The 17,271-nt window shown below is 46.3% G+C and overlaps 6 non-coding genes across 6 annotated transcripts; all 6 read left to right on the forward strand.

The window, feature by feature from the left end:
- The first annotated feature begins 2,113 nt into the window (after positions 1 to 2,113).
- On the forward strand, positions 2,114 to 2,254 carry LOC146783587 (U4 spliceosomal RNA). The gene has a single exon (XR_014971136.1). It is a non-coding gene; the product is annotated as a U4 spliceosomal RNA (small nuclear RNA).
- An 821-nt stretch (positions 2,255 to 3,075) lies between these two features.
- On the forward strand, positions 3,076 to 3,216 carry LOC146783588 (U4 spliceosomal RNA). The gene has a single exon (XR_014971257.1). It is a non-coding gene; the product is annotated as a U4 spliceosomal RNA (small nuclear RNA).
- Positions 3,217 to 7,233: 4,017 nt separating this feature from the next.
- On the forward strand, positions 7,234 to 7,374 carry LOC146783589 (U4 spliceosomal RNA). The gene has a single exon (XR_014971111.1). It is a non-coding gene; the product is annotated as a U4 spliceosomal RNA (small nuclear RNA).
- An 821-nt stretch (positions 7,375 to 8,195) lies between these two features.
- On the forward strand, positions 8,196 to 8,336 carry LOC146783590 (U4 spliceosomal RNA). Its single transcript, XR_014971178.1, has one exon. It is a non-coding gene; the product is annotated as a U4 spliceosomal RNA (small nuclear RNA).
- Positions 8,337 to 12,353: 4,017 nt separating this feature from the next.
- LOC146783591 (U4 spliceosomal RNA) lies at positions 12,354 to 12,494 on the forward strand. The gene has a single exon (XR_014971065.1). It is a non-coding gene; the product is annotated as a U4 spliceosomal RNA (small nuclear RNA).
- Positions 12,495 to 13,315: 821 nt separating this feature from the next.
- On the forward strand, positions 13,316 to 13,456 carry LOC146783592 (U4 spliceosomal RNA). The gene has a single exon (XR_014971223.1). It is a non-coding gene; the product is annotated as a U4 spliceosomal RNA (small nuclear RNA).
- Positions 13,457 to 17,271: the final 3,815 nt, after the last annotated feature.

Consider the following 17,271-nt stretch of genomic DNA (forward strand, 5'->3'; position numbering starts at 1 on the left):
GAGCGTCTAGGGAAGTCCTTGGGTGCCGGACTCGGGTTCACAGTCGTCGTGGGGTCGTCCTCGTGGTCTTTGGTCACTCCGGCACAGGCCAGGCTTGGCGGGTGCAGAGTGTGTAGGGTTCGCGGTTCCGGGCTGATGCCAGGGATTAGAAGTAGATTTTGAGTAGAGCCTCTACTCATGGGAGTCCCAGGGGCTTAGAGCCAAAAGGTAGCCAGGTCCTCCGGGGTTTGTGAGGTTGCTGGCCACACTAGATGCCGGGTTGGAGCAAGAGCAGGTTCGAGTGTCGCCAGGCCTGTAGGGCTGGTGCCAAAGCAGTTGGTGTCTTCCTCTTCTTAGCAGCTGCAGGGCAGGTCTTCTTTCTTCTTCCTCTTCTTTGTATTTCGGAATCTGGAATCTGGGGAAGGAAGGTTCAGGGTGCCCCTAAATACTAAATTTAGGGGCGTTACAGGTAGGCGAAGGGCAGGGACCAATGGGTCCCTGTCCTGGGGTGAGTACACCCCCTATTCAGCCACTCTCCTCTGGGAGGGGGGCAGCAGCCTAGTCCTGATTGGGTAGGGCCTCCCATCTTCAACATGGCGAGCGCCCGGAGATGTGCTTCACCTCGCCTTCCCCACCTGAGGGGTGGGGTTGGCAGGCTGGCCCATCCCCTGTCCTTATTTGGGGTTTCCGGCCAAGCTTCCCGCCAGAGTGGGGGTTGCAAGTGGCCTGGGGAAGCTCACTGAGGCGGCATGCCTTTGAAGCTTCCCCCTGCCCATCCTGGGGGAGGAGATCTAGCATCTCGCCCAGGATGTGCATTGTTGCAGACCCAGGAGAGCAGGGGCTCTCCTACCCAGGGGTCCAGCAACATGTCTGCTGTGGGGCAGCCTAGGCAGCCTCAGAACAGACGTGGATTGTAGGTTAGGTTTCAGGGGGCCTCTCTAAGATGCCCTCTGTGGTGCTTGGTACATTAAATACCATACTGGCATCAGTGTGGGTTTAATGTGCTGAGCAGTTTGATACCAAACTTCTCAGTCTTCTGTGCTGCCATTATAGTGCTGTGGAGTTCGTGTTTGACAAGCTCCCAGCACCATGTACTCTTAAATGGAAGCACTGCACTTACAGGGCCCAGGAATGGACCTGGGTACTGTAGGGGCACCGGGCTCCTGCCTCTGTGCCCACACCACTGGCATAGGGCACCCAGCTAGAGGGGTGGCTGATGTATGCCAGGGCAGTGAAGGTTGTGGGCATGGCACACAGGGATGTGTGCCATGTCGATTCTCTGTTTTGTCTTGTACCCAGACACTCAGCCTGCCAGGGCAGTGTGTGTGTGTTAGGGTACAGGGCCTCTAAGGGTGGCACAATGAGTGCTGCAGCCCTTAGAGGCCTTCCCTGGTCACAAGGCCCTGGGTACCTAGGGTACCACTTACCAGGGGCTGACATGTGGCCAGGTTTTGCCAATTTTGTTTTGAGATTTTTGTTTTGGGAAGTAACATAGGCCCTGGGCTCCTGATTGGCAGGAGTCCAGGGCACACTCAGTCAAAGTACATTCAGCAATTCAGCAAAAAGTGGGGGCATACCATTCAAGAAAGATGGCACTTTCACACAACTATTTTGTCGGCTATTGAGTGAATAGCTGAGATTGTACACTCCTTTGTCCGCAAACTGATATGTATCCATTTACAAGAAAGGCATCTCGTATCCGGGTGAACAAGAGGCGCCAAAGTTAACTCTTGTAATATTCTAGAATAGTACACCTTTGGTTGCTTTCTTGCATTTAGGTACAAGAACTAGTTTTGGGAGGAGCCTGCTTGGGCTTAGGAGGATATGTGGTTGCATACATAATCATGTACTGATGACATCCCACATAGAGAGGGATGAAGGGAGGTGCCAAAGGAGGCTGTATAGTGAAATCTGCTAATTAGCATACGGAATCCCAGAGCCCAACGGGCACTTACCTGCAGAAGCAACAGAAGATAGAGTAGTACATATCATGTCTGGCTTTTGACTCGAGTGATAGAAAACATAGAAAGTATGCTTGCATATCTCTCTGATCGGTGCACGTTTCAAATTTGTCTCCCTGTAACAGACAAAAGTGTCACCGTTGTGGGACTGCTCATATCGCCTAGCTGATGTTATCTTTGTGCAGTGGCAGTATCGTAGCCAATGAGGTCTATCCGAGGCGTGATTATTGCTTATTGAAAACTTTGCCCAATACCCTGCCATGTCAACTTGAAAAATAGTTCATATTGGCAATTTTTGATAGTCTCTATGGAGGCTGGATCAATTGTGTCAAAAGAAGATTGATTATACATCATTATAGTTATTTAGTAAGCAAAGAGGTGTAGATATTTTTCATAGAATGTCAATACTCATTGGTCAATATGTTTTTTTAACAACTGTTTTATTTCAACTAAAGTGTTTCTCATATCTGTGGAAAAGGGTCCTCTTAATCAATAGGTAAGGTACACGTATTAAACTTTGTGATCTAATTGTCTTGGAAGCTGCACAGTGTCCAAAGCTTCAGACATTCATTCAGCATCTCTCTAAGTAGCAGAGCTAATGTGCTATTTTGTCGGCTATTGAGTGAATAGCTGAGATTGTACACTCCTTTGTCGGCAGACTGATATGTATCCTTTTACAAGAAAGGCATCTTGTATCTGGGTGAACAAAGAGGTGCCAAAGTGAACTCTTGTAATATTCTAGAATAGTACTCCTTTGGTTGCTCTGCTTGCATTTAGGTGCAATAACTCGTTTTGGAAGGAGCCAGATGGGGCTTAGGAGTATATGTGTTTGCATACAGAATCATGTACTGATGACATCACACATAGAGAGGGATGAAGGGAGGTGCCAAAGGAGGCTGTATAGTGAAATCTGCTAATTAGCATATGGAATCCCAGAGCCCAATGGGTACTTATCTGCAGAACCAACAGAAGATAAAATAGTCCACCTGATGTCTGGCTTTTGACCTGAGTGATAGAAAACATAGAAAGTATGCTTGCATATCTCTCTGATCAGTGCATATGTTCCAACTTTGTCTCCCTGTAAGAGACAAAAGTGTCACGATTGTGGGACTGCTCATATTGCCAATTGGACGTTATCTTTGAATAGTGGCAGTATTGTAACCAATGCGGTGTATCCGAGGTGTGATTGTTCCTTATTCAAAACTTTACGCAATACCCAGTCTTGTCAACTAGAACAACAGTTGTTGTTGGTAATTTAGGATAATCTTTATGGAGGCTAGATCAATTGTGTCAAAAAATGATTGATTATACATCAATGTATTTATTCAGTAAGAAAAAAGGTGTAGATATTTTTCATAGAATATCAATACTCTTTGCTCGATATGTTTTTCATTAACTGTTTCATTTCAACCAACGTGTTTTTTATATGCGTAAAAGAGGGTCCGCTTAATCATTAGGTAAGGTACACATATTAAACTATGGGTGCTAATTGATTTAGAAGCTGCGCAGTGTCCGAAGATTCAGACATTTATTCAGCATCTCTCTAGGTTTTAGATCAAATGTACTATTGTGAGAAAGTGGCTCTGTATATACTGTTCCAAAATAGGTACAGGGTGTACAGAGTCCACAGTCCCCAGAGGTTTGGCAGAGGCTAAAGTTAGAAATAACCTTAGTCTCTAAAGTGGTAGCTTGGTCGAGCAGTAAGGCAGTATCAGAGGACAGTGTAAAGCATTTGTTGTACACACTCAGTCAGCGAAATGATTTCACACACTCAATAACTGAACTCTAGGCCAATGGTTTGTATAAAAAATATATGTCTGTTTTGTTTTAGAACCAACAATAGGAATTAAAATATACTTTCTCAGAATGAGATGCTTTATTTAAATACTTTTGCAATATGCAATTGGCTTTTGTAGAAAGTTATAAGTTGTTGCAATAGGCAACACAGTTTTAAACACAATAATGCATTGAGTTCAATGGAAATTTCAAGTTATTTGCAATAGATTACTTTCAGTATTACTTTAGAGATTCCAGGACTGGATTCTAGATTCAGTCCTGGGACAGTACTTAGAAACAAGTGATAAAAGTCGACTTAGTTACTACTAGGATTTTTAAGTAATATTTTGCTATTTTAAAAGTTGACACTTAGAAGAAATTTCATAGAAAACAGTCAATGATTCCCTATGGAAGAAAATTCAAGCTGCAGGTATAGTATGTTCTCGTTACTTTTGTAATCCAGTACTGGGTGCCTAGACTCAGTACTGAGACCTTTATCCAAAACAGGTAAGTAATTACGTTTTCAGAAGTTATACGATTTTTAAAGAATATTTAAAGTTTGCAGAAATTGACACTGAAGAAATTTCACAGAAAAACAGTCAATGATTCCCTATGGAAGAAAATTGGGTTACTGGTAAGTACAGTTGTAAGTATTTTTCAGAGTCAGTGCTGGGCACCAAGATCCAGCACTGGGAGCTCACCTAATAGCAGGTGAGTATTTTCGTTTTCGTTACTCGGCTGATTTTTGGTGAATTTCTAAGTTTTGAAAACTCCACACTTTGAAGAAATTTTCAGAAGAAACCAGTCAATGTTACCCTATGGAGAAAATTGAGTTATCGGTTTAAAGGTAAGTACTCGACTGGCAGAGTTAAGGTTCTGGGCATAGACTCAGGGGTCTCCCAGGGTCAGGTAGGTAGAATGTTTTCACCCTCAGCGGCACAGGGGCAGCCGGGTGCGGAGAGAGTTAGGCCCAATGTTATCCTATGAGAGGTAGGGGGGCCTTGGTTGGTGGCTGCTGACTAGCAGGCTACGCGGCTGTGGGAGCTGGGCTCCTGGTCACTTGCTCAGGGCAAATGGGGAAGTAGATAGGTGTAGAGGTTACACTGCCAGGGCCACTCGGGCGGCTGGGTGCAGGGTGCTTTTGAGCTCTTGGGCGCTCAATTGATTTCAATGGGAGAGCTCCGGTTTAGAAAAAGATTGCAAGCTCGGGGACGAAAATTCTTTAGGTGCCACCACCACTTCGAGAGGTAAGTTGGGTAGTTGGAGGATAGGTAGGTACCCAGGATTTGGGCACAGGGAGCCGCAGGGCGCCGGGTGCAGGGGTGCCTTTTGGTGTTGGGAAATCTTACCCTCTGTTGATCGCGTTGGGGGGGTACCTGGTTCTGAGGCTGCAGGTGTCGTCAGGAGCGTCTAGGGAAGTCCTTGGGTGCCGGACTCGGGTTCACAGTCGTCGTGGGGTCGTCCTCGTGGTCTTTGGTCACTCCGGCACAGGCCAGGCTTGGCGGGTGCAGAGTGTGTAGGGTTCGCGGTTCCGGGCTGATGCCAGGGATTAGAAGTAGATTTTGAGTAGAGCCTCTACTCATGGGAGTCCCAGGGGCTTAGAGCCAAAAGGTAGCAAGGTCCTCCGGGGTTTGTGAGGTTGCTCGCCACAATAGATGCCGGGTTGGAGCAGGAGCAGGTTCGAGTGTCGCCAGGCCTGTAGGGCTGGGGCCAAAGCAGTTGGTGTCTTCCTCTTCTTAGCAGCTGCAGGGCAGGTCTTCTTTCTTCTTCCTCTTCTTTGTATTTCGGAATCTGGAATCTGGGGAAGGAAGGTTCAGGGTGCCCCTAAATACTAAATTTAGGGGCGTTACAGGTAGGCGAAGGGCAGGGACCAATGGGTCCCTGTCCTGGGGTGAGTACACCCCCTATTCAGCCACTCTCCTCTGGGAGGGGGGCAGCAGCCTAGTCCTGATTGGGTAGGGCCTCCCATCTTCAACATGGCGAGCGCCCGGAGATGTGCTTCACCTCGCCTTCCCCACCTGAGGGGTGGGGTTGGCAGGCTGGCCCATCCCCTGTCCTTATTTGGGGTTTCCGGCCAAGCTTCCCGCCAGAGTGGGGGTTGCAAGTGGCCTGGGGAAGCTCACTGAGGCGGCATGCCTTTGAAGCTTCCCCCTGCCCATCCTGGGGGAGGAGATCTAGCATCTCGCCCAGGATGTGCATTGTTGCAGACCCAGGAGAGCAGGGGCTCTCCTACCCAGGGGTCCAGCAACATGTCTGCTGTGGGGCAGCCTAGGCAGCCTCAGAACAGACGTGGATTGTAGGTTAGGTTTCAGGGGGCCTCTCTAAGATGCCCTCTGTGGTGCTTGGTACATTAAATACCATACTGGCATCAGTGTGGGTTTAATGTGCTGAGCAGTTTGATACCAAACTTCTCAGTCTTCTGTGCTGCCATTATAGTGCTGTGGAGTTCGTGTTTGACAAGCTCCCAGCACCATGTACTCTTAAATGGAAGCACTGCACTTACAGGGCCCAGGAATGGACCTGGGTACTGTAGGGGCACCGGGCTCCTGCCTCTGTGCCCACACCACTGGCATAGGGCACCCAGCTAGAGGGGTGGCTGATGTATGCCAGGGCAGTGAAGGTTGTGGGCATGGCACACAGGGATGTGTGCCATGTCGATTCTCTGTTTTGTCTTGTACCCAGACACTCAGCCTGCCAGGGCAGTGTGTGTGTGTTAGGGTACAGGGCCTCTAAGGGTGGCACAATGAGTGCTGCAGCCCTTAGAGGCCTTCCCTGGTCACAAGGCCCTGGGTACCTAGGGTACCACTTACCAGGGGCTGACATGTGGCCAGGTTTTGCCAATTTTGTTTTGAGATTTTTGTTTTGGGAAGTAACATAGGCCCTGGGCTCCTGATTGGCAGGAGTCCAGGGCACACTCAGTCAAAGTACATTCAGCAATTCAGCAAAAAGTGGGGGCATACCATTCAAGAAAGATGGCACTTTCACACAACTATTTTGTCGGCTATTGAGTGAATAGCTGAGATTGTACACTCCTTTGTCCGCAGACTGATATGTATCCATTTACAAGAAAGGCATCTCGTATCCGGGTGAACAAGAGGCGCCAAAGTTAACTCTTGTAATATTCTAGAATAGTACACCTTTGGTTGCTTTCTTGCATTTAGGTACAAGAACTAGTTTTGGGAGGAGCCTGCTTGGGCTTAGGAGGATATGTGGTTGCATACATAATCATGTACTGATGACATCCCACATAGAGAGGGATGAAGGGAGGTGCCAAAGGAGGCTGTATAGTGAAATCTGCTAATTAGCATACGGAATCCCAGAGCCCAACGGGCACTTACCTGCAGAAGCAACAGAAGATAGAGTAGTACATATCATGTCTGGCTTTTGACTCGAGTGATAGAAAACATAGAAAGTATGCTTGCATATCTCTCTGATCGGTGCACGTTTCAAATTTGTCTCCCTGTAACAGACAAAAGTGTCACCGTTGTGGGACTGCTCATATCGCCTAGCTGATGTTATCTTTGTGCAGTGGCAGTATCGTAGCCAATGAGGTCTATCCGAGGCGTGATTATTGCTTATTGAAAACTTTGCCCAATACCCTGCCATGTCAACTTGAAAAATAGTTGATATTGGCAATTTTTGATAGTCTCTATGGAGGCTGGATCAATTGTGTCAAAAGAAGATTGATTATACATCATTATAGTTATTTAGTAAGCAAAGAGGTGTAGATATTTTTCATAGAATGTCAATACTCATTGGTCAATATGTTTTTTTAACAACTGTTTTATTTCAACTAAAGTGTTTCTCATATCTGTGGAAAAGGGTCCTCTTAATCAATAGGTAAGGTACACGTATTAAACTTTGTGATCTAATTGTCTTGGAAGCTGCACAGTGTCCAAAGCTTCAGACATTCATTCAGCATCTCTCTAAGTAGCAGAGCTAATGTGCTATTTTGTCGGCTATTGAGTGAATAGCTGAGATTGTACACTCCTTTGTCGGCAGACTGATATGTATCCTTTTACAAGAAAGGCATCTTGTATCTGGGTGAACAAAGAGGTGCCAAAGTGAACTCTTGTAATATTCTAGAATAGTACTCCTTTGGTTGCTCTGCTTGCATTTAGGTGCAATAACTCGTTTTGGAAGGAGCCAGATGGGGCTTAGGAGTATATGTGTTTGCATACAGAATCATGTACTGATGACATCACACATAGAGAGGGATGAAGGGAGGTGCCAAAGGAGGCTGTATAGTGAAATCTGCTAATTAGCATATGGAATCCCAGAGCCCAATGGGTACTTATCTGCAGAACCAACAGAAGATAAAATAGTCCACCTGATGTCTGGCTTTTGACCTGAGTGATAGAAAACATAGAAAGTATGCTTGCATATCTCTCTGATCAGTGCATATGTTCCAACGTTGTCTCCCTGTAAGAGACAAAAGTGTCACGATTGTGGGACTGCTCATATTGCCAATTGGACGTTACCTTTGAATAGTGGCAGTATTGTAACCAATGAGGTGTATCCGAGGTGTGATTGTTGCTTATTCAAAACTTTACGCAATACCCAGTCTTGTCAACTAGAACAACAGTTGTTGTTGGTAATTTAGGATAATCTTTATGGAGGCTAGATCAATTGTGTCAAAAAATGATTGATTATACATCAATGTATTTATTCAGTAAGAAAAAAGGTGTAGATATTTTTCATAGAATATCAATACTCTTTGCTCGATATGTTTTTCATTAACTGTTTCATTTCAACCAACGTGTTTTTTATATGCGTAAAAGAGGGTCCGCTTAATCATTAGGTAAGGTACACATATTAAACTATGGGTGCTAATTGATTTAGAAGCTGCGCAGTGTCCGAAGATTCAGACATTTATTCAGCATCTCTCTAGGTTTTAGATCAAATGTACTATTGTGAGAAAGTGGCTCTGTATATACTGTTCCAAAATAGGTACAGGGTGTACAGAGTCCACAGTCCCCAGAGGTTTGGCAGAGGCTAAAGTTAGAAATAACCTTAGTCTCTAAAGTGGTAGCTTGGTCGAGCAGTAAGGCAGTATCAGAGGACAGTGTAAAGCATTTGTTGTACACACTCAGTCAGCGAAATGATTTCACACACTCAATAACTGAACTCTAGGCCAATGGTTTGTATAAAAAATATATGTCTGTTTTGTTTTAGAACCAACAATAGGAATTAAAATATACTTTCTCAGAATGAGATGCTTTATTTAAATACTTTTGCAATATGCAATTGGCTTTTGTAGAAAGTTATAAGTTGTTGCAATAGGCAACACAGTTTTAAACACAATAATGCATTGAGTTCAATGGAAATTTCAAGTTATTTGCAATAGATTACTTTCAGGATTACTTTAGAGATTCCAGGACTGGATCCTAGATTCAGTCCTGGGACAGTACTTAGAAACAAGTGATAAAAGTCGACTTAGTTACTACTAGGATTTTTAAGTAATATTTTGCTATTTTAAAAGTTGACACTTAGAAGAAATTTCATAGAAAACAGTCAATGATTCCCTATGGAAGAAAATTCAAGCTGCAGGTATAGTATGTTCTCGTTACTTTTGTAATCCAGTACTGGGTGCCTAGACTCAGTACTGAGACCTTTATCCAAAACAGGTAAGTAATTACGTTTTCAGAAGTTATACGATTTTTAAAGAATATTTAAAGTTTGCAGAAATTGACACTGAAGAAATTTCACAGAAAAACAGTCAATGATTCCCTATGGAAGAAAATTGGGTTACTGGTAAGTACAGTTGTAAGTATTTTTCAGAGTCAGTGCTGGGCACCAAGATCCAGCACTGGGAGCTCACCTAATAGCAGGTGAGTATTTTCGTTTTCGTTACTCGGCTGATTTTTGGTGAATTTCTAAGTTTTGAAAACTCCACACTTTGAAGAAATTTTCAGAAGAAACCAGTCAATGTTACCCTATGGAGAAAATTGAGTTATCGGTTTAAAGGTAAGTACTCGACTGGCAGAGTTAAGGTTCTGGGCATAGACTCAGGGGTCTCCCAGGGTCAGGTAGGTAGAATGTTTTCACCCTCAGCGGCACAGGGGCAGCCGGGTGCGGAGAGAGTTAGGCCCAATGTTATCCTATGAGAGGTAGGGGGGCCTTGGTTGGTGGCTGCTGACTAGCAGGCTACGCGGCTGTGGGAGCTGGGCTCCTGGTCACTTGCTCAGGGCAAATGGGGAAGTAGATAGGTGTAGAGGTTACACTGCCAGGGCCACTCGGGCGGCTGGGTGCAGGGTGCTTTTGAGCTCTTGGGCGCTCAATTGATTTCAATGGGAGAGCTCCGGTTTAGAAAAAGATTGCAAGCTCGGGGACGAAAATTCTTTAGGTGCCACCACCACTTCGAGAGGTAAGTTGGGTAGTTGGAGGATAGGTAGGTACCCAGGATTTGGGCACAGGGAGCCGCAGGGCGCCGGGTGCAGGGGTGCCTTTTGGTGTTGGGAAATCTTACCCTCTGTTGATCGCGTTGGGGGGGTACCTGGTTCTGAGGCTGCAGGTGTCGTCAGGAGCGTCTAGGGAAGTCCTTGGGTGCCGGACTCGGGTTCACAGTCGTCGTGGGGTCGTCCTCGTGGTCTTTGGTCACTCCGGCACAGGCCAGGCTTGGCGGGTGCAGAGTGTGTAGGGTTCGCGGTTCCGGGCTGATGCCAGGGATTAGAAGTAGATTTTGAGTAGAGCCTCTACTCATGGGAGTCCCAGGGGCTTAGAGCCAAAAGGTAGCAAGGTCCTCCGGGGTTTGTGAGGTTGCTCGCCACAATAGATGCCGGGTTGGAGCAGGAGCAGGTTCGAGTGTCGCCAGGCCTGTAGGGCTGGGGCCAAAGCAGTTGGTGTCTTCCTCTTCTTAGCAGCTGCAGGGCAGGTCTTCTTTCTTCTTCCTCTTCTTTGTATTTCGGAATCTGGAATCTGGGGAAGGAAGGTTCAGGGTGCCCCTAAATACTAAATTTAGGGGCGTTACAGGTAGGCGAAGGGCAGGGACCAATGGGTCCCTGTCCTGGGGTGAGTACACCCCCTATTCAGCCACTCTCCTCTGGGAGGGGGGCAGCAGCCTAGTCCTGATTGGGTAGGGCCTCCCATCTTCAACATGGCGAGCGCCCGGAGATGTGCTTCACCTCGCCTTCCCCACCTGAGGGGTGGGGTTGGCAGGCTGGCCCATCCCCTGTCCTTATTTGGGGTTTCCGGCCAAGCTTCCCGCCAGAGTGGGGGTTGCAAGTGGCCTGGGGAAGCTCACTGAGGCGGCATGCCTTTGAAGCTTCCCCCTGCCCATCCTGGGGGAGGAGATCTAGCATCTCGCCCAGGATGTGCATTGTTGCAGACCCAGGAGAGCAGGGGCTCTCCTACCCAGGGGTCCAGCAACATGTCTGCTGTGGGGCAGCCTAGGCAGCCTCAGAACAGACGTGGATTGTAGGTTAGGTTTCAGGGGGCCTCTCTAAGATGCCCTCTGTGGTGCTTGGTACATTAAATACCATACTGGCATCAGTGTGGGTTTAATGTGCTGAGCAGTTTGATACCAAACTTCTCAGTCTTCTGTGCTGCCATTATAGTGCTGTGGAGTTCGTGTTTGACAAGCTCCCAGCACCATGTACTCTTAAATGGAAGCACTGCACTTACAGGGCCCAGGAATGGACCTGGGTACTGTAGGGGCACCGGGCTCCTGCCTCTGTGCCCACACCACTGGCATAGGGCACCCAGCTAGAGGGGTGGCTGATGTATGCCAGGGCAGTGAAGGTTGTGGGCATGGCACACAGGGATGTGTGCCATGTCGATTCTCTGTTTTGTCTTGTACCCAGACACTCAGCCTGCCAGGGCAGTGTGTGTGTGTTAGGGTACAGGGCCTCTAAGGGTGGCACAATGAGTGCTGCAGCCCTTAGAGGCCTTCCCTGGTCACAAGGCCCTGGGTACCTAGGGTACCACTTACCAGGGGCTGACATGTGGCCAGGTTTTGCCAATTTTGTTTTGAGATTTTTGTTTTGGGAAGTAACATAGGCCCTGGGCTCCTGATTGGCAGGAGTCCAGGGCACACTCAGTCAAAGTACATTCAGCAATTCAGCAAAAAGTGGGGGCATACCATTCAAGAAAGATGGCACTTTCACACAACTATTTTGTCGGCTATTGAGTGAATAGCTGAGATTGTACACTCCTTTGTCCGCAGACTGATATGTATCCATTTACAAGAAAGGCATCTCGTATCCGGGTGAACAAGAGGCGCCAAAGTTAACTCTTGTAATATTCTAGAATAGTACACCTTTGGTTGCTTTCTTGCATTTAGGTACAAGAACTAGTTTTGGGAGGAGCCTGCTTGGGCTTAGGAGGATATGTGGTTGCATACATAATCATGTACTGATGACATCCCACATAGAGAGGGATGAAGGGAGGTGCCAAAGGAGGCTGTATAGTGAAATCTGCTAATTAGCATACGGAATCCCAGAGCCCAACGGGCACTTACCTGCAGAAGCAACAGAAGATAGAGTAGTACATATGATGTCTGGCTTTTGACTCGAGTGATAGAAAACATAGAAAGTATGCTTGCATATCTCTCTGATCGGTGCACGTTTCAAATTTGTCTCCCTGTAACAGACAAAAGTGTCACCGTTGTGGGACTGCTCATATCGCCTAACTGATGTTATCTTTGTGCAGTGGCAGTATCGTAGCCAATGAGGTCTATCCGAGGCGTGATTATTGCTTATTGAAAACTTTACCCAATACCCCGCCATGTCAACTTGAAAAATAGTTGATATTGGCAATTTTTGATAGTCTCTATGGAGGCTGGATCAATTGTGTCAAAAGAAGATTGATTATACATCATTATAGTGATTTAGTAAGCAAAGACGTGTAGATATTTTTCATAGAATGTCAATACTCATTGGTCAATATGTTTTTTTAACAACTGTTTTATTTCAACTAAAGTGTTTCTCATATCTGTGGAAAAGGGTCCTCTTAATCAATAGGTAAGGTACACGTATTAAACTTTGTGATCTAATTGTCTTGGAAGCTGCACAGTGTCCAAAGCTTCAGACATTCATTCAGCATCTCTCTAAGTAGCAGAGCTAATGTGCTATTTTGTCGGCTATTGAGTGAATAGCTGAGATTCTACACTCCTTTGTCGGCAGACTGATATGTATCCTTTTACAAGAAAGGCATCTTGTATCTGGGTGAACAAAGAGGTGCCAAAGTGAACTCTTGTAATATTCTAGTATAGTACTCCTTTGGTTGCTCTGCTTGCATTTAGGTGCAATAACTCGTTTTGGAAGGAGCCAGATGGGGCTTAGGAGTATATGTGTTTGCATACAGAATCATGTACTGATGACATCACACATAGAGAGGGATGAAGGGAGGTGCCAAAGGAGGCTGTATAGTGAAATCTGCTAATTAGCATATGGAATCCCAGAGCCCAATGGGTACTTACCTGCAGAACCAACAGAAGATAAAATAGTCCACCTGATGTCTGGCTTTTGACCTGAGTGATAGAAAACATAGAAAGTATGCTTGCATATCTCTCTGATCAGTGCATATGTTCCAACTTTGTCTCCCTGTAAGAGACAAAAGTGTCACGATTGTGGGACTGCTCATATTGCCAATTGGACGTTATCTTTGAATAGTGGCAGTATTGTAGCCAATGCGGTGTATCCGAGGTGTGATTGTTGCTTATTCAAAACTTTACGCAATACCCAGTCTTGTCAACTAGAACAACAGTTGTTGTTGGTAATTTAGGATAATCTTTACGGAGGCTAGATCAATTGTGTCAAAAAATGATTGATTATACATCAATGTATTTATTCAGTAAGAAAAAAGGTGTAGATATTTTTCATAGAATATCAATACTCTTTGCTCGATATGTTTTTCATTAACTGTTTCATTTCAACCAACGTGTTTTTTATATGCGTAAAAGAGGGTCCGCTTAATCATTAGGTAAGGTACACATATTAAACTTTGGGTGCTAATTGATTTAGAAGCTGCGCAGTGTCCGAAGATTCAGACATTTATTCAGCATCTCTCTAGGTTTTAGATCAAATGTACTATTGTGAGAAAGTGGCTCTGTATATACTGTTCCAAAATAGCTAAAGGGTGTACAGAGTCCACAGTCCCCAGAGGTTTGGCAGAGGCTAAAGTTAGAAATAACCTTAGTCTCTAAAGTGGTAGCTTGGTCGAGCAGTAAGGCAGTATCAGAGGACAGTGTAAAGCATTTGTTGTACACACTCAGTCAGCGAAATGATTTCACACACTCAATAACTGAACTCTAGGCCAATGGTTTGTATAAAAAATATATGTCTGTTTTGTTTTAGAACCAACAATAGGAATTAAAATATACTTTCTCAGAATGAGATGCTTTATTTAAATACTTTTGCAATATGCAATTGGCTTTTGTAGAAAGTTATAAGTTGTTGCAATAGGCAACACAGTTTTAAACACAATAATGCATTGAGTTCAATGGAAATTTCAAGTTATTTGCAATAGATTACTTTCAGTATTACTTTAGAGATTCCAGGACTGGATCCTTGATTCAGTCCTGGGACAGTACTTAGAAACAAGTGATAAAAGTCGACTTAGTTACTACTAGGATTTTTAAGTAATATTTTGCTATTTTAAAAGTTGACACTTAGAAGAAATTTCATAGAAAACAGTCAATGATTCCCTAAGGAAGAAAATTCAAGCTGCAGGTATAGTATGTTCTCGTTACTTTTGTAATCCAGTACTGGGTGCCTAGACTCAGTACTGGGACCTTTATCCAAAACAGGTAAGTAATTAAGTTTTCAGAAGTTATACGATTTTTAAAGAATATTTAAAGTTTGCAGAAATTGACACTTTGAAGAAATTTCACAGAAAAACAGTCAATGATTCCCTATGGAAGAAAATTGGGTTACTGGTAAGTACAGTTGTAAGTATTTTTCAGAGTCAGTGCTGGGCACCAAGATCCAGCACTGGGAGCTCACCTAATAGCAGGTGAGTATTTTCGTTTTCGTTACTCGGCTGATTTTTGGTGAATTTCTAAGTTTTGAAAACTCCACACTTTGAAGAAATTTTCAGAAGAAACCAGTCAATGTTACCCTATGGAGAAAATTGAGTTATCGGTTTAAAGGTAAGTACTCGACTGGCAGAGTTAAGGTTCTGGGCATAGACTCAGGGGTCTCCCAGGGTCAGGTAGGTAGAATGTTTTCACCCTCAGCGGCACAGGGGCAGCCGGGTGCAGAGAGAGTTAGGCCCAATGTTATCCTACGAGAGGTAGGGGGGCCTTGGTTGGTGGCTGCTGACTAGCAGGCTACGCGGCTGTGGGAGCTGGGCTCCTGGTCACTTGCTCAGGGCAAATGGGGAAGTAGATGGTGTAGAGGTTACACTGCCAGGGCCACTCGGGCAGCTGGGTGCAGGGTGCTTTTGAGCTCTTGGGCGCTCAATTGATTTCAATGGGAGAGCTCCGGTTTAGAAAAAGATTGCAAGCTCGGGGACGAAAATTCTTTAGGTGCCACCACCACTTCGAGAGGTAAGTTGGGTAGTTGGAGGATAGGTAGGTACCCAGGATTTGGGCACAGGGAGCCGCAGGGCGCCGGGTGCAGGGGTGCCTTTTGGTGTCGGGAAATCTTACCCTCTGTTGATCGTGTTGGGGGGGTACCTGGTTCTGAGGCTGCAGGTGTCGTCAGGAGCGTCTAGGGAAGTCCTTGGGTGCCGGACTCGGGTTCACAGTCGTCATGGGGTCGTCCTCGTGGTCTTTGGTCACTCCGGCACAGGCCAGGCTTGGCGGGTGCAGAGTGTGTAGGGTTCGCGGTTCCGGGCTGATGCCAGGGATTAGAAGTAGATTTTGAGTAGAGCCTCTACTCATGGGAGTCCCAGGGGCTTAGAGCCAAAAGGTAGCCAGGTCCTCCGGGGTTTGTGAGGTTGCTGGCCACAATAGATGCCGGGTTGGAGCAGGAGCAGGTTCGAGTGTCGCCAGGCCTGTAGGGCTGGGGCCAAAGCAGTTGGTGTCTTCCTCTTCTTAGCAGCTGCAGGGCAGGTCTTCTTTCTTCTTCCTCTTCTTTGTATTTCGGAATCTGGAATCTGGGGAAGGAAGGTTCAGGGTGCCCCTAAATACTAAATTTAGGGGCGTTACAAGTAGGCGAAGGGCAGGAACCAATGGGTCCCTGTCCTGGGGTGAGTACACCCCCTATTCAGCCACTCTCCTCTGGGAGGGGGGCAGCAGCCTAGTCCTGATTGGGTAGGGCCTCCCATCTTCAAGATGGCGAGCGCCCGGAGATGTGCTTCACCTCGCCATCCCCACCTGAGGGGTGGGGTTGGCATGCTGGCCCATCCCCTGTCCTTATTTGGGGTTTCCGGCCAAGCTTCCCGCCAGAGTGGGGGTTGCAAGTGGCCTGGGGAAGCTCACAGAGGCGTCATGCCTTTGAAGCTTCCCCCTGCCCATCCTGGGGGAGGAGATCTAGCATCTCGGCCAGGATGTGCATTGTTGCAGACCCAGGAGAGCAGGGGCTCTCCTACCCAGGGGTCCAGCAACATGTCTGCTGTGTGGCAGCCTAGGCAGCCTCAGAACAGACGTGGATTGTAGGTTAGGTTTCAGGGGGCCTCTCTAAGATGCCCTCTGTGGTGCTTGGTACATTAAATACCATACTGGCATCAGTGTGGGTTTAATGTGCTGAGCAGTTTGATACCAAACTTCTCAGTCTTCTGTGCTGCCATTATAGTGCTGTGGAGTTCGTGTTTGACAAGCTCCCAGCACCATGTACTCTTAAATGGAAGCACTGCACTTACAGGGCCCAGGAATGGACCTGGGTACTGTAGGGGCACCGGGCTCCTGCCTCTGTGCCCACACATCTGGCATAGGGCACCCAGCTAGAGGGGTGGCTGATGTATGCCAGGGCAGTGAAGGTTGTGGGCATGGCACACAGGGATGTGTGCCATGTCGATTCTCTGTTTTGTCTTGTACCCAGACACTCAGCCTGCCAGGGCAGTGTGTGTGTGTTAGGGTACAGGGCCTCTAAGGGTGGCACAATGAGTGCTGCAGCCCTTAGAGGCCTTCCCTGGTCACAAGGCCCTGGGTACCTAGGGTACCACTTACCAGGGTCTGACATGTGGCCAGGGTTTGCCAATTTTGTTTTGAGATTTTTGTTTTGGGAAGGAACATAGGCCCTGGGCTCCTGATTGGCAGGAGTCCAGGGCACACTCAGTCAAAGTACATTCAGCAATTCAGCAAAAGGTGGGGGCATACCATTCAAGAAAGATGGCAGTTTCACACAACTATTTTGTTGGCTATTGAGTGAATAGCTGAGATTGTACACTCCTTTGTCCGCAGACTGATATGTATCCATTTACAAGAAAGGCATCTCGTATCCGGGTGAACAAGAGGCGCCAAAGTTAACTCTTGTAATATTCTAGAATAGTACACCTTTGGTTGCTTTCTTGCATTTAGGTACAAGAACTAGTTGTGGGAGGAGCCTGCTTGGGCTTAGGAGGATATGTGGTTGCATACATAATCATGTACTGATGACATCCCACATAGAGAGGGATGAAGGGAGGTGCCAAAGGAGGCTGTATTGTGAAATCTGCTAATTAGCATACGGAA

Source organism: Triturus cristatus, chromosome 11 (genome assembly GCF_964204655.1).
Source record: "Triturus cristatus chromosome 11, aTriCri1.1, whole genome shotgun sequence".
Classification (NCBI taxonomy): Eukaryota; Metazoa; Chordata; class Amphibia; order Caudata; family Salamandridae; genus Triturus; species Triturus cristatus.